The 23,436-nt window shown below is 33.9% G+C and overlaps 1 long non-coding RNA gene across 1 annotated transcript; it reads right to left on the bottom strand.

Annotated features, from left to right (window-relative positions):
• Positions 1-5,129: 5,129 nt before the first annotated feature.
• Positions 5,130-8,429, bottom strand: LOC133780428 (uncharacterized). The gene is made up of 2 exons (XR_009869307.1): positions 8,041-8,429; positions 5,130-5,861 (listed from the first exon to the last, which is right to left on the bottom strand). It is a non-coding gene; the product is annotated as an uncharacterized LOC133780428 (long non-coding RNA).
• Positions 8,430-23,436: the final 15,007 nt, after the last annotated feature.

Here is a 23,436-nt window from a genome sequence, read left to right as displayed (position 1 = left end):
AAATGGATGCGGTAGACCACAGGAGTGGTAGTACATTTTGTGCCCGGATTAGACCAGCCCAGCCATCAGCAAAATATAAAGCACCGGTGCTGCTGGTATATACAAAAAAGGCGGATCCCATCAGACATGTTGGGAAATTTGAAGACCAGATGGAATTGCTCGGGGTAAGTGACGATTATCATTGTAGAGTTTTCCCGACTACATTGTCAGATACTGCCCAGGAGTGGTATTGGATGTTTAAGCCAAATTCCATTACCTCTTGGGAAACATTCAGGAAGGAGTTTTGTAGACAATTCAGTGCTGCCCGGACTCAACCAGTTTATGCCAAACACTTGGTAGATATCAAACAAGGAAAGGATGAGTCTCTAAAGAATTATATACAAAGGTTCATGAGAGAAGCCAATAGAGCAACTGCTGTCGGAGACGTGGGGAAGATGGTTGCCATATCCTCTGGAATAACTTACCGGAGCCCTTTTTGGGATAGTATACATAGAAATACAATTTCAACACTTCAAAAATTTCTTGACCGAGCAGACAAGTATATGAAATTGGATGATGCAATCAAGAAAGAGAAGAATGGCATAAGCAATCCAGGAATATCGACTGACTCTCATAAGAATGGTGGAAATAGTCAGAATGGTGGAAAGAAACGTGAGAATAACGGGTCTGACCGCCATGAAGAAAAGAAGGCTAAGTCGAGTTCAAACGAAAATCCAACCAAGTATGAGCCTCAGTTCACTAATTATACCACTCTCTCGGCCAGCTGGGCGGAAATATATCTTGCTAGTCATGAAGAGATTCCCTACAAGAAACTTCCACCCATTAGGAAAGAGATGAGTTAGAGAGACATGAATAAGTTTTGTCGTTTCCATGGAGATTATGGTCACGACACAAATTAATGCAATCACCTTAAAGACGAGATAGAATTTCTTCCCCGGTCAGGCCAGTTGAAAAAGTACCGGGCAGAGAAACCCCAAGAAGAAGGAGGTAGCAACAATCCTTGGTTCAAACGATTGAGATCTCCACCCTTGCAACCCAGGGTTGTGGATTTTACCTTAGGCACTATATGTGGAGGTCCACACTTGGCTCGGGATAGTAACAAAGCAAGGGAGAGGTATGCCCAGACAATTTGACATGGGCTGGAGTGTTAGGATCAGATTGGGTGAACGGAGCCTTATTAGGAACCACTGGAATAGGGAGCATTTGAGGATATATTATCACTAAGTACCGCTTTCAGAGTGGTATCTTAATTTCAAGTTGGTTCATTTTTATTTAAGTTTGGTTTATAAGCTGGTTATTTGTTGACCAGTCATCTATTTTTGAACAATTTTTGTTGTTTAAGACTTGTTATTAGACATGTTTTGTCCTTTTTCTTTTTAATTTACGAGTAATAAAAGAGACTATGCGCATCGTGGTCGATTCTTGCTACAAATATGCATGTGTGTTAATTATTTGAACAGTATTCAACTGGTCGGTAAAATCAGACAGTGTTCAACTCGTTGGTACGTTAAAGCAGTGTTCAACTGCTCGAATATTTTCAATATATTCTATGTGTTTCACGAGTAATTAACTGATCGAACAAATTCAGTCAAGTAGCAAGTGACCAAGGATCTTTCAACCCTCGATAACTTGTGGGGACATGGGGTATACTGGTATATAATTTAACACAGGTAATAAGAGCACGAGTTAAGATATTTGTTTTTAGGCTGACTTGTAAATTTTTGAAGTCAAAAAAGGCCATTAAGCTAACTTGTTTGAAAAAGCTTAAGTAACTTGGAATTTTTCAAAATTTCAAGTTAGAAGCAGATATTCGTGTGACAATAAACATTATGCTCATAAAATGTTAGAGCAATAAGAGTGTGAGAAAGTATACTTAGTAGGGACTTATGAAATGTCTAGAATTTTTAAGTTAGAAAACTAAGTACTCATGCGACAATATAAGACATACATCAAAGTGACTTTACTATTCACAAAAAACTTATAATGTTTTAAGTCTAAAAAGACATAGAATGTTTCAAGTTAGCAAAGAAAAGTAAAATATAAATGCCAACAGCTCGGCCTTACGAGAAAAATATCAAAGCTGTTAAGTAGCAGTTGTCTTCACAAAAGTATAAGAAAAAAGAGCAAACTACTAGCTAGATATAAAGTTTAGCTGGTCAGGTGCAAAGTTTTCCTGGTCGGGAGAGCAGATACAACTTCCCTGGTCGGCTGAGCATGTTTCACTGGTTCAGTAGGAAACTCTGTTGATGGATAGGAAGCTCTCAGGTCGGCTAAGAGTATCTACTGGTCGGGTTAACCAGTCCCTGACTGGTTAACACCATCGTCAATGTCCAGGACCTCCTCTGGTCAGAATGATAGAGCAGGAGAGGCAGGCATAGTGTCAGCTGGATTAGCTGCCTCCTCGGCGGCCTTTGCCTCGTATTTGGCAAGCTCTTCCACCCTTGCTTCTTCAGAGAGAAATTCAAGGTTGAGAGGCTTGTTTAACTTCCCAATCTGATAGAACCAGTTGAAGCAGATATCTTCGTAACGAGCCAGATCAATTTCCTTCTCCTCTTTCAGCTCTTCATTCTCTTGAGTCTTCTCCTTCAACTGGTTGGTCAATGTCTGATTGGCCTGGACTTGCTCGTTGTTCTCGTCAACCAACTCCTTCAATGGTCTATCTCAATCTGCAATTGTTTTCTCAACCTGCTCAGTCTTTTCTTGGAGATCTTTCTCAGGCTTAGTCAAACTTTCAATCTTTGCCTGGGCTTCCACCAATTGATCATTCAAGATCTTGACCAGTTGCTTATAGTTGACTGCTAGGCGTTGAGCATGACTATCAGTGATGAATCCCTAGAGTAAACCAAATAGAAAATGAGGACAAAGCAAAAATATTCACTACTTTGCGAAAATAATTTCTTTGAGAAGAGAAATCAATTTTCCCCAAAGAAGGAATTTAGGGAAGTAATAATACTATTAAGAGATTTAAACAAGGTGTTTTAAGTGTCGAGTGGTGTTTGAGGAGTGGTCCGAGAGGCTGGCATATCCGAGGAGTAGCATGACCGAGGAGCTGCGAGCATGCCCAAGAAATGGTGTCCGAGGAGTGGTCCAAGAGGCTTGCATGTTCGAGGAGTAGCATGACCAAGGAGCTGGGAGCATGCCCGAGGAGTGGTGTCCGAGGAGTGGTCCGAGAGGCTAGCATGTTTGAGGAGTAGCATGACCGAGGAGCTGGGAGCATGACCGAGGAGTGGTGTCCGAGGAGTGGTCCGAGAGGATGGAATGTCCGAGGAGCTGGGAGCATGCCCGAGGAGTGGTGTTTGAGGAGCAAGGACATGCGTCCGGGCAGCAGGAAACAAAACACCCAAAGGCCAGCAGCTAAGATATTATTTGGGTCCTGAGGACCAAGAAGGAATCCGTTTGGTTAGGAATGGTAAAAGAAACAAGTTTGATGGGCTAAAGGGTATGGAGCACAACGTGATGTATAAACATATTTTCTTTAATCTTGAACTGTGCAAATAAGATCAAGGAGGGAACATCAAGGGTTACAAAAAGTTTCAAGAAAACATCAAAGTTCATAACTACCGTTTTTATGGATAGAAAAGTTCAATCGTGGGTTCACTTCAAATGTAAAAGTTACTGACCGGGTAGAAGCTTTTGGACGACGTGAATAATTATTAGCTAGAGAAAAATTTTATCATATGAGAAAATCATATAATAAACTTGAGGGGCAAATGTTATCCCAAAATTTTGTTTATTGACGTGGCAATCGGATGGGACAAGTGGCAATGCATGGTAAGTAAATAACACATTAATAGTCAATAAATGTGTTGACTAAAGAAGTGTAAAGGTTGGATGTTGACCTGCAGATTTGTGATATTACTGGTCAAGAAATAGATTTAGCTGGTCAGGGGTGATTCGCCCGACCAGAGATGTGCCATGCCCAACCAGAGATGTGCCATGCCTGACCAGAGATGTGCCATGCCCAACCGGTGGTGTGCCATGCCCAACAGGTGGTGTGATTCGCCATGCCCGACCAAAGATGTGTCATGCCCGACCAGTGGTGTGCTTTGCCTATGCTGACCAATATGCTTGCCTATGCTGACTAGTGGTGTTTTTGGCATTGTCTTGGCCGACTAGTTACTTTGGGGATGGATTTGGTTGGTCGACTGATCAGAATCTCAATAGTTACCAGTGACTCTTTAGTAATGCCTCAGTAACTGCTTCAATCCGAATCATTCGTAACTGCTGTGGAAATCTCTCAGATATCTCGTAGTAAAAGCTATATTGTTGTAATTTAAATTTGTTTATCATTTATTAATTAAAGTCGGTTGAAACAACCAAGGACCCCGTCAAAATGAGATATTTCTCATGTACGATCCATGAGCCTATAAATAAATGGCTCATGGCATCATTTGGGGGCACTGATCTTTTGGAGACTTGGAGACTCTCTAATTTTGAGACTTTGGGACTGCTACTTGGGTCATTCTTGTGGCATTTTTTGAGAGAGCTTAGAGAGAGAGAGCTTTTACTCTCTAGAGAGAGAAACTCTGTATTTTTCCACTTACACTTAAGAAACTCAGTTGGCTCATATTCATCTGATCTTAAGTGTAGGCTACATATATCACAACTCCAAGTGGATTAGGCTATTACCAACAAATCGGGGCTGAACGATTATAAAATTACTTGTGTTATTTACTTTCTATTCAAGTTTTATTGTTGTTTTTGCGTCTACTCACAGTTGGCCAAAATCGTGGTCAACACCCACTACTACAAAAAAAGTTCTTTAGGACTAGCATTGCGAGCCTTAAAAAAGTTTTTACGATTCACGGAGTGCAAGTCCTCTATTTGAGAGCCTTAAAAACTAATGTTTTTTAGGTTTTTTTAGGACTCGCGAAAATCTGGTTGAGTGCCTTTAAGTCATTTTCGCGAGTCCTAAAAAATTGGGTTGAGTACCTTTAAGTTGCGAGTTCTAAAAATTGTCGTTGAGTGTCTTTTAAAAATATTTTTAGGACTCGCTTTGCATACCCTTAAAAGTAATTTTTTTTTTAAAAATACAGCTACAATTTTCATTTTGATTTAAAAAATATATATTCTTTTGAGAGTCCAAAATGGATTATATATGTTAAATTTCTAAAAATTTTATAAGAAAATACAACAAAATAATTTTTTTATTAATTACTCAAAAATATAATTTCAATATTTAGTCTGCTCGGCTTACAAAATCATATTACATGATAGTTTATACCACAGTCAAATTCTATCATCACCAAATATTAAACAAGAAATGTATACAAAGTTAGGGAAATATATTTTTTATTCTAAAAACTTCAACTACCAATGTTGTCTAGTATTGTACCAAAGAAATACATCTTAATATAGACCTGCACATTATAAAAAAGTTATTTAATTATTAGGTTCATCAAACTTTTCAAAAGTTTGCTTAGATACAATCAATCCATTGCAAGCTGATAATTAATATTAGAATATTGTATTTATAAAAAAATATACCTTTAGAAAATAAGAACGTCCAAAAGATCAAGGAAATTTGGAATAAGAAATAATTGTCATCAAAGAATTAATCAGAGAACAATGGTAAGAACTTAAAGAATAATGATCACCAAAGCAAAAGAGAACAAAAAACTAAAAAATTAATAAAAAGTTTATCCACTGGAAATAAAAAGTTATGAAAATATTAACCACTAGAAATAAAAAAAACAAAGAGAGGTCTACACATACTTTTATTATATTAAGTTACCACACTTATTCGATGTACTCCCAAAAAATAATATATCTCACAAGATAAAGACCAAACTTATACATGGCAAACGAAAAGAATTATAAAACTCAATATAATGCTCTCCCCTGCTTTTGTTCTTCACAAACTGAATTATAAGAGACAACAAAAACATTAGAGCAACCAAACTGAGAAGTAAGAAATTTAATATTCATAATAAATATAAATTATATATCTTAAACTTGTTCTTAGTGTTACATAAAGACACTGCTATATATTACATTACATTCAAAAGAATAAAATAAATATGTAACAACCAAACATATATGATAAAAGAAAATCATGCAAACACTTTCCTGAAGAAGCTTTTGCCTCCATTATAGATCCAACAAGCAATAAATATATCTTTCAAAAAGCATGCATTAAAGACCAAAGGAAATGTGCATGGTTCTTAATTAAAGACAAAGCTAGTAGTTGTTATAACTGTTACTTGTAAATTGCATTATGCAAAAATAACTTTTAAGTAATTTTGACAAAACATCTTAAACACAAAAGGAAGAAAAAGATGGGCAAACATGTTAGAATATCAGCTTCTACAACATTGGACCCCACACAAATGATGGTGGTTAGATAATCTATTTTATATTCAAGTAATGTTTATATAAATGTCTGCCAAGAGAGGTGGCCTTAATTATATGTAATATATAACATTTCGATTGACTATATAAAATACACATCTTGCACTGAAAATAGAAGAAAAAAAGAAAAGCCAACATGTCACCATCTATAGAAAATCGGACAGCATATCCCCTAATTTACTAGCCTAACCATCTGTCACATTCAACACCAACATGTCAAACAAATCAAACAGCACACAGGTTTTCATCCATATATCACCGCATCACACAAAATTCTCAGAACCTACTTCACTAAGACTCTCAGAACCTACTTCACTACGGATGAATATCTAAAATATTCAAACTCCACTAAAGTAATACAATTATCATTCAAAATTGTAAAATATTGAAAATTAAAAAAAATCAAATACAACAAACCTCTTGCAATTAGCTACCGATCCAATGCTTTAAGACCAATCAAAATATTAACCTAAACATTATTATCAACATTATAAAAAATAAAAAAGTTAGATGTATGTTCCATATCATGGTATTACCCCAAGTCATGTTATTGCTTCAAATATGCTCAATATATATATATATGTGTGTGTGTTTCTAATATATATATATATGCACATACATATACATAGCAAGGAAATATCAAAAAAATAAAGAATATAGCAAGGAAAATCATGCCTAAGTTTTTGTATTATCTATATATATATATATTTCCATATATAAAGAGAAGTTATAATTATATAATACTGCTAAACTAATAGTTTTGATTAAACAAAGCTTTCAAATGTGTACGTAAGCAAGAATGGAATGATATATATTATACATGTCGACACATGAATGAAGGGTTAAGTTTTTTAACATTATAAAAAAAGAAAAAGGTCAAATGTTGACATTTAATTTTAAAAAGTTTACATAAGTATTAAAAAGTTCACATAAGTATTGCAATGCCAAAATTACCCTAATCTCATAACTTTTTCTTTTTAATCAACATCCTAATGTTAATTAATTATTTATTTTCATATTATAAAAAGTCATGAAGTCATGAAGTTGACCCTATATATACAGGATTCTTTATATATATAAATGAAGAAATATTAGGAAACACTCATTTATTTCCATTGTAGTTAGAAAATTGCACATGAGTATTGGTATTTGTTTTTTAATCATATTTTAAGTTTTTAAATCAAAAGTATATTTATTTGTATATTAAAACTAGAAATTATATTATTACCCTATATTATCTATAAATTAAAATCTAAAATTATAATATTACCAATTACAAAAAATATATAAATAGCATACATATATATTTATATAAGATAAAGTATTTATTTAAAAAAAGTAATATTTAAAAAATATATACTATATTAATAGAATTGATCTGTAGGTAAAATATTACTGGCCAAGAACAAGCATCAACTTGCACGTATATAACTGAATATATAAGAGCAGAATAAAAACAACATATAAATATCACATATATCTTTAACTTCTATGCATCAAAGCCAGTTTTGATTAAAAATTCTCTAAGTTACTAGTCAAATATCAAGTTTCAAATTTAATAATTAGATGATTAGAACAAAGGAAATTAAAGATGGAATCAATGTTTTGGTTGTGGTGACAAGAGAAAATTGGAAGCGTATGCTATGGAAACTTTAATACCATGTTGCTAAGTTGGAAAAAATAACTTACCGACATAGATGCGTATGCTGAAGGATGTGTCGCTAGTGCATAACCACATATAAGATTTAGGTGTTCTTTGACTGAATGAATGAGTTATGCCCTCACTCCAGGATTGCTTCCCCCAAATGTTGGACATAAACTGATTGTTACAAATCATAGAACTGGAAAAATATAAACACCAAGTGTAATAAAATTTAACGAGTAAATAGTAACAAAATTTTAAAAGGAAAAAATGCTAAAAAAACAAAAAGTTGACTTCCCAATTTTTGAGAAAACTTTTATGGTCCTTGGCAAAGTACATACAACCCCAAACCATGACTTATCTTATGAAATTACCATAGGAACATGAATTTCGATGGACTAAATACTATTCAAAATGGTTAAAATTCCATGAAAAAAACAATATTCAGGTTGAAAGTAATAAACCGGGTAAAAGAATACTTAATAGGGAAAAAAATGTTTATTTCTTTAATTATTATCTAACTTAACTAGCCTAGAGCTTAATAGAAAACACACTGCTGACTACCATAGTAAATCCAAATAAATGAAGCTTCACACCAACTACTCAAGTGACTATTTATGAGGACGTAATACTGCATAATGTTAGCAATTGTACATCATAGTTCAAATAGTTAAAAAACCAGCTTCTGTTCTGAAAAAAAATACCAAATCACCCAGCTAGACCAATACGATGGTTACTTGTCATGTTGGTTTTCCAGCACCATATCACACGGTAGGCCCGATTCTCATGTTGGTTTTCTAACACAATACCATATGGCAGGCCTAGTTGTAATCATACGGTATTGACATAGGGACAGCTGAGTTCCCACACAGGCAAGACTTAGTAAGGTAGCATATGACATAAGGGCAAAAGAGCCAAGTTCTAATACTATGGTAAGATTTATTTTATGTTAAGGAGCATAAAAAATCACAAGATAGGAAATCAACTATCTAAATCTGACACGTAACATCTCAAAATAAAACCCATTCTGCATCAGAACCTAACCCAAGCCACAATTTGTGTACTATCAAAGTGTTTAACAAGTAGCTTTGACTTGGAGCCCATCCATGATTCTTTTCATAATCTACATTTTTCAAATCTCAAAATAAGTATAATAAAGAAGAAACTAATCTGACTTGAACTGTAGGCCCCACCATGACACCAGATCTCTGCCAACCCAAAGCTTGTGCAAGACCTAATGTAAAAGACTTGTCTGGCCATTGTATCGTTGGAGTGATGCGTGTTCCCCATTTATTATAATACAGCATTTAACCAGAAATTCTTAGTTCTAATGAGTAAAAAGACAAATTCAACCAACATTAAGGAAAAATAAAAATCTTAAAGTATGTAATCAGTTTGCAAATCTTGCAAGAGAAACTAAATCTCATCTCTCCTAGATATTGACCTTGAGCTTGAAGAAGACCTCCACAAACTAGTAAGAAAGCACTTGTACTTAACCCCTCACCAGAGACATAAGTCAATTGCCCATTTGGAAATTACAAATCAACGAAAGACTGCATAGAGGGAAATATACAGATACATAAGGAGGAGAAGAAGAAGAAAAGTGGTCATACAAATAAACAAAATATCCTAGTGAAGGGAGGGATAAGTATTACAGATATTACATCTCTGTGCAAGTCCACTGTTACAGAGACCAATTCTAAAATATAATCACTTCATACATTTTTTTTTGGTATGACTTCATACTTTCAAATATCAAGCTGGTACATGGTAAATAATAATATCGGGAACCTTAGCAAATGTAGAAGTCACTCAAACCTCTATAGGTTAATGAGTGTACAGAACAACAACAAGTTCTACCAATTATGTTAATAATCAACAAGTCCATAACATTAGTTTATATCATAAATTAATGCAATTTTGGGGATATGGCAGCTTGTGTAATGTGTTTTGATATAATTTAAGGATTGATTTTCAATGTTTCAAGTTGTTGACTGCGTTTTTAGCCAACGACGTGAGAACGTCAAATACGACAAGACTTCAAGAGAAATAAAAACGACATAGACGGTTTTTTCAGGAAAAGTAAATAACACAAGAGAATTTTATAGTGGTTCAGCCCCGATTGTCGGTAATAGCCTAATCCACTTAAAGTTGTGATTTATAGATCCGTACTCAAGATCAGATGGACTGAGCCAACTGAGTTTCTTCAGTATCGATTGCAAAAATACAAGAATTCTCTCTTATTTCAGCACTTTCTCTCTCTAGAATACTCAGACCCAATTTTCTCTCTCTAGAAAGAAGAAGCAGAAGAAACCCCTCTCTCATCCCATCAGCCCTCTTTTTATAGGCTTAGGGTCATACAACTGATATCCCTTAGAACCGGGATATTTTATTATTCATCTTATATTTATATTACAAGAAATATTTAAAATACAACTGATTCCTCAATTTGAGTGAGGAATGAGAGATTCCCGGGTGCCTAGACCAATTCTTGCTAGAGTCGTTCTGGGGACTTTGACGTAGTCTCACATGCATGTTGATTACTCCTTCAAGCTTTCCTTGGACCAAAGGTGGTATATGCATGGCTCTCCTCGGACCAAAGGTCATGCAAGCTTGGCTCTCCTCGGACCAAGGTGGTCCGAGCCAACTCCCTTGGCACCTCACCTCGGGTAGGTCCGAGGCAATTCTCTTGTTTCTCACCTCGGACAACTTTGAGGCATCCTTCTCCATGACATGTCCGATCGGACATGATGGCCTTCTCCTCGGACCAAGGTGATCTGAGGCACCTTCTCTTGCCTTCTCCTCTAACCAAGGTGGTCCGAGGCATCCTTCTTGGCATCTCACCTTGTACAAGCCCGAGGCACTCCCCTTGTCAAAATCTAAGTCTCAATTCTTGGTTTGCATGGGACTCCTTCTCCTTAGCTACTTACCTTGGACATGTTCGAGCCAACACTTAGGAAACCTTGGGAGGCTTACCTCGGACACACCCTTGGGGTCTCCTAGGACCACATCCTCCTTGGGGTCTCCTAGGACCACTTTCTCCTTGGGGTCTCCTAGGAACACTTTCTCCTTGGGGTCTCCTAGGACCACTTTCTCCTTGGGGTCTCCTAAGACCACTTTCTTGAGTTCTCCTCGATACACCCCCCTTAGCTCTCCTAGGATGCACTCCCCTTTAGCCTCCTAGGATCAAGGTGCACTTGGCTTGGCTATGACATCTTTCAAGCAGTCCAAATTCTTCGTTAGTCTACCGGGTCACTCTCTCACAACTCTGAGGAGTCAATGTATTTATTGACTATTAACGTGTCTTTTACTGACCATGCACTGCCATTTGTCACATTTATTGCCACGTCCTTGATCTCCAATTTTTGGGTATAACACAAGTAGATTTCCATAATGGCCATTGCTAATCGAGACAGGGAGAATAGCTAAAAAAATCCCTCCCGACCCCATCTAAGTTATTGACTTAATCTTGCCAGCATCACAAGTAGATTTACAAAAGGTTTAAAACAAAGACACCATTATTATGACGATGATAAAAGGAATATGGAGGAGAGGAGCATGAAGCACTTTTCTGGTTGTAAATAATAGTATTAGGGTCATGGCCTCACAAGATTCAGGTGCGGCAGATCAAAATTAGAAAAGAAAACCAAAGAAAAAACCTGTTTCTGTATATAAAGATATTTTTTTATTATATATATAAATATTTATAATGTAATATTTAGAAAAAATTAAAAAGAAAACCTGTTGGGCGTGAACCATACGTGAACGGGAACCCTTTGCCGAGAACCAGCACCGTCGAGAACCCGTGCCACCACCGAGAACCAGCGCTGTCGCCGCAAACTGAGATGCTGGAGCCGAGAACCCACGACGTTGGAGAAGATTTCCCTGGGTCCCGAGAGCCGACGCTTGCTGCTCGCCTCCTCTGTCGCCGTTCACCACCCAGCAGCCATCGTTCACCCACCTCCTCCGTCCAGCAAGCCCTACAGAAATCCCCAAATGTGACCAAACCTAAATCCCCAAATGTGACTGAGTTTTCTTCTCTTTGTATTATTTTGAGTTTTCTTCTCTTTGTGTTATTTTGTGCTGAAAAATTTTGACCCCCAATTTTCGAAAAAAATGAAGTTTTATGTGTCCCTTTTACTAAAAATTTTAAGGACTTGCTTTGGGAGTCCTTAATACTTTTTAAGGACTAGCAAAGAAGTCATCATTCCTAATTATTCAACAAATATTTTTTTAGGACTCGCATATTTTTTAGGACACTAATTGCGAGTCCTAAATTGTGTTTTCTGAGGACTCTCAATGAGTGTCCTAAAAAGTCCATAAACATTTTTAAGGACTTGCATTTAGGTGTGTGTCCTAAAAAAGTGTCCCGCAAATGGTATTTTGTAGTAGTGACCTAATTTCTTAATTTTTTTCTCTAAATTACATAACTCTGTCAAATTATCCAAAATTAACATGATCAACTTTGATAATTTTAATTGATAATTAAATAAATTAATTGAGACTATCTAGATGCTTTTGTCCAAGGTATAGTGGGGACCATGAACCTATGAAATCAAGCTCCAATAAGTTATCATAAATTTAACAAATAAATTTACTAACTTATTAATACTTCGTGACTCCACTAAAGACTCAGAATTGTACCCTTGAATTCAGAGAACGCTCTATAAGAAATATAGATACGTTATTAATTATCCATTGTTATAACCATAATTGTCACTCATTCCTCTATAGATAGTCTACAATGAGATGGGACTAAAATACTGTTTTACCCCTCATTGTATTTTATCCTTAAAATACTTAGTTCCTAGTAAATGATATTTCAGTAAACTAATATTAATTACTGAAATGAGATCTCTATCATTTAGCATCTTGAACCAAACTAAAAGGAAACCATCGTTTCACTTCTTCATTAGAAGCTATAGATGATTTTATCTATGATTAAAACTCCCCCTCAATTATACTACTGAGTTCCCAAGATGTAAGTATGGGCTAGTCCGTAGGGTAAGTTGGTAACGAACAAGTTAAAGCACTCAAATAATACAATCAGTTAGAATACTAACCACTTAGAATTGAGATTGAATTGACCTATGGTCAACTATATGATATGACTAGAATAGATAATAACGGTATGTTTACTTATCCTATCAACTGTCAATATCGGTCCTGTTTGATTTAACAAATACATCCGATCTTATCTACTTTGCTAATGTTCTAGAAAGAACATAACACTACAATGTGTAAATAGATCATATCATAGATTGGCAAGTCAGTGTAAATCCTGTGCACTGAATAATCTTAGGACTAACTTATATTTGAACATATGATCATATTGATATTCCACTTTGATTACATCACTATAAATACAATTAGCTATTGTTGGTTTTTATTGATCAAATCAGAGATTATGCGCAGCGGAACAACAATCAAATTGTCAGATTAATCCCATAAGATTTCTAGATCTACCTCTTCACACTCATATATATATTGAATCAAGGACAAGAATAGAAAAATTACCTCAGGCCCTTCCTTGCTGCTATCTTTTCGTATGGCTGAATCCTTGAGATCTCACACCAAGATCTTCCAAAATTTTCTCAGGCACACAAAGAACGAGTGTGGGCTCGCTATACAAATAATAGGCAATAACTATTTATCAGATGTTCTCAACACATAAGATCTGATAAAGTTTGGACCTAGGTTTTGTGAAGAACAATGACCTTTGTTTTTGTCACTGTTCTCTTTTCTCTGAGAGAATCCTAGATATTTTTCTATCCCTGAAAAATTACATTCTATGAAATCTGATATCCAATATTTAATAATATCCAATATATTAAAATATTTGTTATTTTAAACAAATTCAAAATAACTGATCAGTTATCAGATTTTTGTTTAAATAATAATATTTTAATCATATTAAAATATCTCATTATTTATTTAATATTTAAATAACTAAAATTGTGGAATCAAGAGACTAAGTCCATCTCTTATGCGTGTAGCACAGTGCCTGTGCACTGTGCCACACGTGTACCACATGCATGTGCAGGCATGTGATTTTTTCCCAATTTTTATTATTATTTAAATACCAAAAATCCCAAAAATAAATTAATTCAAAATTAATTATATTTTTGTTAAATCAAATAATTAATTAATTACACATAATTAAACAATAATTATGTTTGATACATAGAAAAATATTTTACTTATCACATAAGTCCTTTTTGCCCATTTTTTGTATTTGCCTTTGACAGTGATTGTTTGAGCCATTTCAGGGACCATGGACCTATAACATTAAGCTCCAATAAATTGAAACTAAATAATTAAACTCTTTAATTATAATAGTTAATTTATTAATTCTGATATTACTCCACTATAAATTCAGAATTGCACTCTTTATGTTATAGATATACTTTTACAGAAATCTTTTTCTTAAGTCGTCCATTGATATAACCATCTTACAATAGTTCAACCCTCTAATTAATTAGTTCATAAATTAGAATGGGAGAATTACCATTTAACCTTTCTAATTTACTTCTTATTCCTTAAGTACCATTAATTCACTAGTGAATAATTAATCTATAATCTAATTATAGATTTCAGCTCAAAATCATTCAGTTCTAGAATTAACCCTTAAGGGAACTAATATACGATTCGTTAGGAAAGATTAGATTCCGTATTGTTGATACATGTTCCCAGCCATCCATGATATTAAATCTCCAAAACAAAAGTCATTAGCCTCATTCTTTGAAGAGACCTTAACGAATGAATCAAAAAATGTAATAAACATGAACAGGAGTTCATGAACACTCAGGATTTAGGTTGATCTATAAATGATCATCAGTTATGATATGAATTACAAGTCTTTATTGTTAAATGGTTTTTGGATAAAGACTCTAATTCATATCGGTCCATGTCATATATGATCATATTATATAAAGCACCTTTACCGAGATGTCTTACCACATCAATAATCTGAATCTAGATTATATGTATCATTATGATACTCAGTAAACCGTACTTACAACTCCAATTAAAGAATTCCATAACTTTAATTTGTTGTTGTTGACTATTTTTATTCATTCATGTGACCTTAATTCTCTCGTACTAATACAAGATCACATCCTCAATAATGAATATGGAATTTTTCTGATATTTACAAAATTATTCAAACAATAATTTAACAACCTAAATATGACAATAATAATAAACCATTGTATTTATTTATTCATAGAAAAAACAAATGTCTTTACATGCTTTTAGGACACACTCCTAACAGCTATATGCTCGGGATTTAATAGAAGTTTATATTAAAGAAAAAATCATGAAAATAAAACATGTGAGCAAAGTGATTGACCAAGTCAAATAAATGATTTCTATTATTTTATTGCTAATAAAATGAGATTACAAAGAAATTGGGTTTTTATTAGGGCATAAAACCGCAACAAACTCCCACTTGCACTAATTAAAACTAATGCCTTAATTCTACTAATCCAATTTCCTTGATATGCTTATCAAATGTAGCTTCTGGCAGTTTCTTCGTAAATGGTTCCACAAGATTGTCTTCAGATGTGATTTTCATAACCTTCACATCTCCCCTGGCCACATATTCTCGAATAATGTGATACTTCTTTGCTATATGCTTACTCCTCTTGTGACTTCGAGGTTCTTTCGAGTTGGCTATCGCTCTTGTGTTGTCACAAAACAACGCAAGCGGTTTTCCATTTCTGGAATAACATCAAGATCTGAATAGAACTTCTTTACCTAGACTATTTTCTTAGCTGCTTCTAACGTAGCTATGTATTCAGCCTCCATGGTTGAATTTGAGATCCCTGACTGCTTTACGCTTCTCCATATCATAACTCCACCCCCCAAGAGTAAACACCATTCTAGAAGTAGACTTCCTGTCATCGACATCAGTCTGAAAATCTGAATCGGTGTAGCCTACAGGGTTCATAACACCATCCTTGTAGAGTAACATATAATCCTTACTTTGCCTTAAATAATTCAGAATATGCTTAACTGCTATCCAATGTTTCGGTCCTGGGTTTGACTGATACCTACTCACTATTCCCACTGCATAGCAAATATCTAGTCTAGTACACAACATAGCATACATCAGACTTCCAACTGCAGATGCTTAAGGAACTTTTCTCATTACATCTTCCTCTTCAGGATTATGGGGAGACTGCTTCTTTAAAAGATGAATTCCATGGCGAGACAGTAAATGTCCTTTCTTGGAATTTGTCGTTGAGAAACATTCAAGCACTTTATCTATGTAAGTTGCTTGAGATAGAGCTAAGAGTTTGTTCTTTCTATCCCTAATGATCTAGATACCTAGAAAATAACTTGCTTCACCCAAATCCTTCATCTGGAATAGAGTGTTCAGCCAATTCTTCACATTTTAAAATTTCTTAACATTGTTTCCAATGAGTAAGATATCATCTACATAAAGAACCAGGAATACCACTATTTGATTTGCCTTCAGTTGGTAAACACAAGGCCCATCAATATTTTGTTCAAAGCCATAGGTTTTTATTATTTCATCAAACATAAGATTCCAAGAATGAGAAGCTTGCTTAAGTCCCTAAATGGACCTATTCAACTTGAAAACTTTTCTTTCTTGTCAAGCTACTTTAAATCCTTATGGTTGATCCATGTAAATGACTTTGTCAAGCTTCCCATTAAGAAAAGCTGTCTTGATGTCCATTTTCCAGATCTCATAGTTGGGAGTAGCAGCTATGGATAGGAGGATGTGAATGGACTTGAGCATGGCTACCGGACTAAAAGTTTCCTCATAGTCTACACCTTCTCTTTGGGTATAACCCTTTGCCACTAATCAAGCTTTATAAGTTTCAATATTTCCATCAACACCTCATTTCTTATTATAGATCCACTTGCACCCAATGGCCCTAAAGTCACTAGGTGCTTCCACAAGATCCCAGACAGAATTTGAGTACATGGACTCCATTTCCTATTTAATGGCTTCGAGAAATAGTACCTTTCAGGGCTAGCCATTGCCTATTTGAAAGACAATGGGTCATCATCACCAGTGTCACCAACGGCCATATTAGTTTCACCATCCAAACCATAGCGAACTAGGTTCCTAGAAACCCTCCCACTACGACGAGGCTTTGTGATTATTTGCTCAGGAACAGTGGTACTTTCTTCATTTAAATCGACTTGCGTCGGTTGGACATGAAGAGTGGGAATTTCATCATCAACTCGCGTTGATGACGATGGAACATTGGTTGGAGTCAATTCTTCAACCATCTCCTCTAAAACTACTTTGATGTGTGGTTTGAAGTTTTGGACATAGTCTTTTTCAAGAAAAGTAGCATTTGTAGAAGTAAACACTTTATTTTCTGAAAGACTATAGAAAACTCCACCTCCACCCCAAGTACCTTTAGGATAGCCAACAAACATGCAAACTTTAGTTCACGGTTCTAGCTTTCCTTCCTTTTTCCTCAGGACGTGAGTGGGACACCCCTAGATTCTATAATGGCGTAAACTAGGTTCACAACCATTCCAGCATTCTAAAGGTGTTTTGGGGATTTATTTGGATGGCAAGACATTGAGAATGTCATTCACGATTTCAATTGCATGTCCCTAGAACAAAGTTTGTAGAATTGAGTAACTAAGCATGCATCTAACCATTTTCAATAAAGTTCTGTTCCGGCATTCCGCTACACCATTTTTTTGTGGAGTACCTGGGGTAGTAAGTTGTGATAAAATCCCAAGTTTAGTTAAATGATCTTGGAACTGTATATCCAAATATTCTCCACCCCTATCAGATCGCAAGATCTTTAACGTTTTACCTAATTGGTTCTAAGGCATCGCTAGGAATTTCTGATACTTTAAAATTGTTTCTGATTTCCTATGCATTAGATAAAGTCATGAGTATCTAGAGTAATCGTCAATGAAAGTGACGAAATACTCAAAACCACCTCTGGTATGTACATTCAAAGGTGCACAAACATCTGAATGAACAAGTCCAAGTAGTTCCTTGGCCCTATCACCCTTTGCAGAGAATAGACGCTTGGCAGTTTGCCTTCTAGACAAGATTCACATATAGGTAATTCACGTAGGTGAGTTCCCTCAAAGGCCCGTCGTTTGTAAGTCTTTGAATTCTATCATAGCCAATGTGACCTAGTCTCAAATGCCATACGCCATGTTTTCGTTATCGGTCTTTTGACGTTTATTGGTCCTAGGTTTATCTACTTTGAATAATTCATTACTAAGAGCAAGGGGTTCGTTAGGTCGCAGAATATAAAGCATGTTTTCCAAACATGAAATACACAATTGTGATCCATTGAAAGAAATAGATATATTAAAACTTGTGAAAGTCATAACAAATAGTTCTAATTGCAACATGGAAACTGAAATTAAGTTTCTACTAAAATCTGGAATAAAAAATAAATCATTCAAAATTAAAATTTATTTCCGAACTTCAAGCGAGCTTTTCCTCTAGCTTGGACCGCAATGAACACTCCATTCCCAACTCTAAGCTTTAAGCTGCCTTCGTCCACTTCCTTCCACGATTCAAGAAGTTGTAAAAAGTTACAAACATGGTTAGTATATCCAAAATAAATAATCCAAAAGGATTTATCATTCTCTAAACACACATCTTTCTAAGATATATGAACTATAATCATTACCTTTGTTTTCCGCTGCTAGAAACTTGAGGCAATCTTGTTTCCAATGCCCCTTCTCTTTGCAGTGAAAGCATTTACCTTTACCTTTCTTGTTCTTTTTCTTCCCATTAGGCATCTGTGCATTTGGTTGTGCACTCGTCTTTGCAGCCTTTGGAGGCTTGGGCTTGTTGTTTTGTCCATCTTTCCTCTTGTTTCCAACTTTCAAAGATGAAGCTTGGTTAGCTTCAGCCTTAACTGATTCAGGAGAAGCAGTAGTAGTTGTCTTCTTTTATCCTCAAAAGTCTGAAGCTCGTTCATGAGCTACATCAGACCATAGTTGAGTATATTCAACACATAGTTGGTGGTGAATGGCAGGAAAGCTGGAGAGAGGCTGGTGAGGATTAAGCCGACTTGAGTTTCCTCATCTATTGTTGCTCCATGAAGTTTAGCTTCCTGAAAGTAGTTTGTCATTTTGATCAGATGATCGTGAACATGTTGAGATTGTGCCATCGGAGCATTGGCATATTTCTTGGTGGCCTCAAAACGAGTCTGCGCTGACTTGGCACCAAACATGTCTTGGAGCTAATCTATGATTTCGTAGGCCATCTCGACATTCTCCATCTTTGTATTGAGAGTGTTTACCATACTACTCAACATGTAGTACCGCGCCTTGTTGTTTGCCACCTACCAGCGCTCATACTTATCCCTCATAGACTTGGTAGCTCCTTCAGCTTGAACTTCTGAGGATTACTCAGTCATGATGAACTTGGAGTTGTCACCAATCAACACAATGTTGATGTTTTGCATCCATTTAAGGAAGTTTTCTCCAGTGAGTTTCTCCATAGACAGTTGAGAAAGGAAGGGAGTAGACACAACCATAATGATACTACAATTATCAATAAAATAGATATCAATCACTTTTGCCCAATAAAACTTCTATTCACAAAAAATTCAAGAAATAGTACAACACATAACATAACTATGGAAGATATGGAAAAAATACCAAAATAATCATATTTCTATTTCTTTAGGTTTTTAACTATTATACGATACCGTTGTTCCAGTTGGCGAGAATAAAAAAATATCATTAGTTAAACAGAGTTGTAAACTCATTTAATAATGGACACCATTATTAACAACCTACTATTCGATCAAAATAAGAAAGAAAAAAATCTCTTATTTTATGAACTAGTCCCACGGTTTCGATAATCAATAGATTTAGTCCTAGTAATTACCATAGGGGTGAGTCTAGTAGAATTTGATCTATAATTATCTATCTTTCGAAATTTAACCTTGTCAAAATAACAAATGAACAACTTCCGTAGGGGGACGAATCAAAGCGTCTCGAGACCCCATTAAGCTATTGACCTTGTTAAACCAACTGTGGAGATCAAATATAATTATTAAAATAAGCTCATTATAAAAATAGAATTTTTATTATTAATTTTTGAAAATTAATGACTATGGTTCTCCAAAATAATTTAAAATTAAATTTTTAAAATGAAAGTCCTATAATCTTTTATTAATTCTAAAGTGTCACATTGAAACAAATTCAATAAAATTAGAATTAATTTGTTGCTAATCAATATTTTGGTTTAACTATTATAATTAACTTATACAATTAAGTCCAACTCAAGAAAATGGGCCTTAACAATTAGTCTTGCATAGAGGAGGGCTGGGTCCAGTATATCGTTCCCACTACTAAGGTCCTCATACTTCCATACAAGGTCCAAAAGACAGGAATTTAAACATTCGTTTTATTAAATATTATTAATTGATTAAACCCACTATAGTCATGCAAAGCAAATGTGCCATCACAAGTGGAACCACCCACAAGAGATGAATTTAAACTTTACATTCTCTAATGGGCTGAAATAAAACCTATCATTTTATGAATGTTTTATTTAGCAAAATCCATATATTAAGCAAACATATGGACCACTGTATGCATCTAAGTCTAATTGCAAAAATATCACATATAGTGCAAATAGACATGTTATAATTGGATGGGCCTAATCATGTTACTATATGAGCATGTCTATGAATTTATACAAAAATACCACAATTTATTTCATTTGCAAAAATACCACAATTAATTTTCTAGAATTTATCACAAATTCGAATTAATTAAATTTTTGCAAAAAAAATAAATAAGTCAATATAAATAAAATTTAAATTAACTTTTGTTAATTTTTAATAAAAGTTAATTTAAATTTTATTTATCAATAATCAACTTAACAAAAGTTAATTTAAATTTTATTTATCAATAATCAACTTAGTTTAGGTTAATTTGAAAAACATTAATTTAATTTAAATAAGATTTCTCAACAATTAAACAAAGTTAATTTAAATCTCATTTATTACAAAAATATTTTATTAATTGGTTTGAAAAACGTGATATTTTTAAAAATCTAACCAGTTATAAATTTTTATTACAAATATCATCAGCAACTTTTGAAAAAAATATCTTAAACAGTTAAACAAATTCAAATATCTATAAAAATATCTAGTCAACGAATTTTCAGATTTCAAATTATTTAAATATTAAAATCTATAGAATAATTATATATTATTATTTTCAACTAAAATATTTTAATAATCATATATTTTCGAATTTGATTATTATCTTTTAATAATCATCTTTTTTAAACTTCAACTAAAAGATTTAAAAAAAATATCAAGTATTAAAAAATATCTGATAACTTAATTATAATATTCTAATATATAAATATATTTAAAATGAATTAGTTAACTTATTTTTAAATTTGAATTTGAATATTTGTAGAAAATATCTATTTTTAAAAGATCAAACAACAACAATATTGTACTTCAAAAAAGATATTTGAAATAATAGAAAAGATCTTATATTTTTGTATTAGCCCATATACATTCAAAAATAAAATTTTTAGAAAAAAATTATCGCAGGTCGTGGCCCCGCGTCCATTCTAGGCAAAAAAACGTGCTTTGGTCGCGGCCACAAGCTAATTCTGGGCATAAATCGTGCTTTGGCCGCAGCCTGGTGGCCATAGCCACAACCCAAAAAAAAATGTTTTAAAAAAAATGTCTAATTTTTACAACCCAAAAATATTTACATCAAATAAAGCATTTATATAAAAATTATTTACAAAGAAAACACAACAAAATAACCCAAATATGCTAATAATCACATAAAATTCAATATGCATCATAGAAATCATGAAATCCATCTAATTACTCAACACATCAAATAACTCAATTTTACCATGTTCATGCATGAAAATAAAGATTACCAAAGGCTCTGAGGCCAGTTGTTGGGAAAACTTATCCTGGATCTTGTTTATTTTCATGGAACTCTTACAATATGAGACAACCTAGAACATGTTTCTAAAATTGAATTCAAACAAAAATAATAATAATAATAACACTTACATTATACGCAGTGGAATGAATGAGTCATTCCTTCAGTTTCTCTAACCCTTGTATCCTTTTTGTCACAGGGTATCACCAAGAAATTGAACCGATCTTCAATTTCTTCACAGTCTTCCAAAGTATCCTTAGAATCGCCAAGACTAGAGTGGGCAATTCTCAACAAATGAGAAAAATCCAAAGAGAGTAAGAGAAAATAATATTGAGGGTTAGAAAAGGACTTATGCTGTAGAGAGAATCTAAAACCTAGAGCACCAAGAATAGATCTTCTGATTTTCTGTCACATAATTTTTCTGTAATCTACATATATGTTTTCAACTCTCACTTTGCATTCCTTTTATAGACTCAATTAGGTCATTTATTTTAATTAAAAAAATCTATAAAATAATAGCCAATGTCAGCCATTAGGTTGAAATTCTCATGGCCATTAGCCCCGTGAAATTTTCCATTTAATTATAAGCCCATTGGACTTAAAATTAAGGCCTGTATTATTTTTTATTAATTTAATTAATTATTTAAATCCTTTATCAAATTAATTATTTATAATTTGAACCTTGATTTAAAATTATTTATTAATTTTGATACCAATTTATCTTAATTAATAAATATGTCTTAATTTCTCTTTTCTTCTCTAAATTACATAACTATGTGAAACTATCCAAAATTGATTTGGTCAACTTTAATAATTCTAATTGATAATTAAATCAATTAATTGATACTATCTAGATGAATTTTTCTAAGGTACAGTGGGGACCATGGGCTTATGAAATCAAGCTCCAATAAGTTATAATAAATTTAACAAATAAATAAACTAACTTATTAATTCCTCGTGATTGCACTAAAGACTCATAATTGCACTCTTGAATTTATAGAACGCTCTATAAGTAATATAGATATGTTATTAATTATCCATTGTTACAACCATAATTTTTACTTAATCCTCTATAGATGGTCTACAATGAGATGAGACTAAAATACCATTTTACCCCTCATTGTATTTTATCCTTAAAACACTTAGTTCCTTTTAAATGATATTTCAGTAAACTAATATTAATTACTGAAATGATATCTCTATCATTTAGCACATTGAACCAAACTAAAAGGAAACCATCATTTCAATTCTTCAAGGGAAGTTATAGATGTTCATATCTATGATTAACATTCCCCCTCAATTATACTACCAAGTTCCCAAGATGTAAGTATGGGCTAGTCCGTAGGGTAAGTTGGTAATGAACAAGCCAAAGAACTCAAATAATACAACCAGTTAGAATACTAACCACTCAGAATTGAGATTGAATTGACCTATGGTCAAATATATGATATGACTAGAATAGATATTAACAACATGTTTACTTTTCCTATCAACTGTCAATATCAGTCCAGTTCGATGTAACAAATACATTCGATCTT

Source organism: Humulus lupulus, chromosome 5 (genome assembly GCF_963169125.1).
Source record: "Humulus lupulus chromosome 5, drHumLupu1.1, whole genome shotgun sequence".
Classification (NCBI taxonomy): Eukaryota; Viridiplantae; Streptophyta; class Magnoliopsida; order Rosales; family Cannabaceae; genus Humulus; species Humulus lupulus.
Note: the sequence above shows the minus strand (reverse complement) of the source record. Positions and strands in the feature narration are given on the sequence as shown.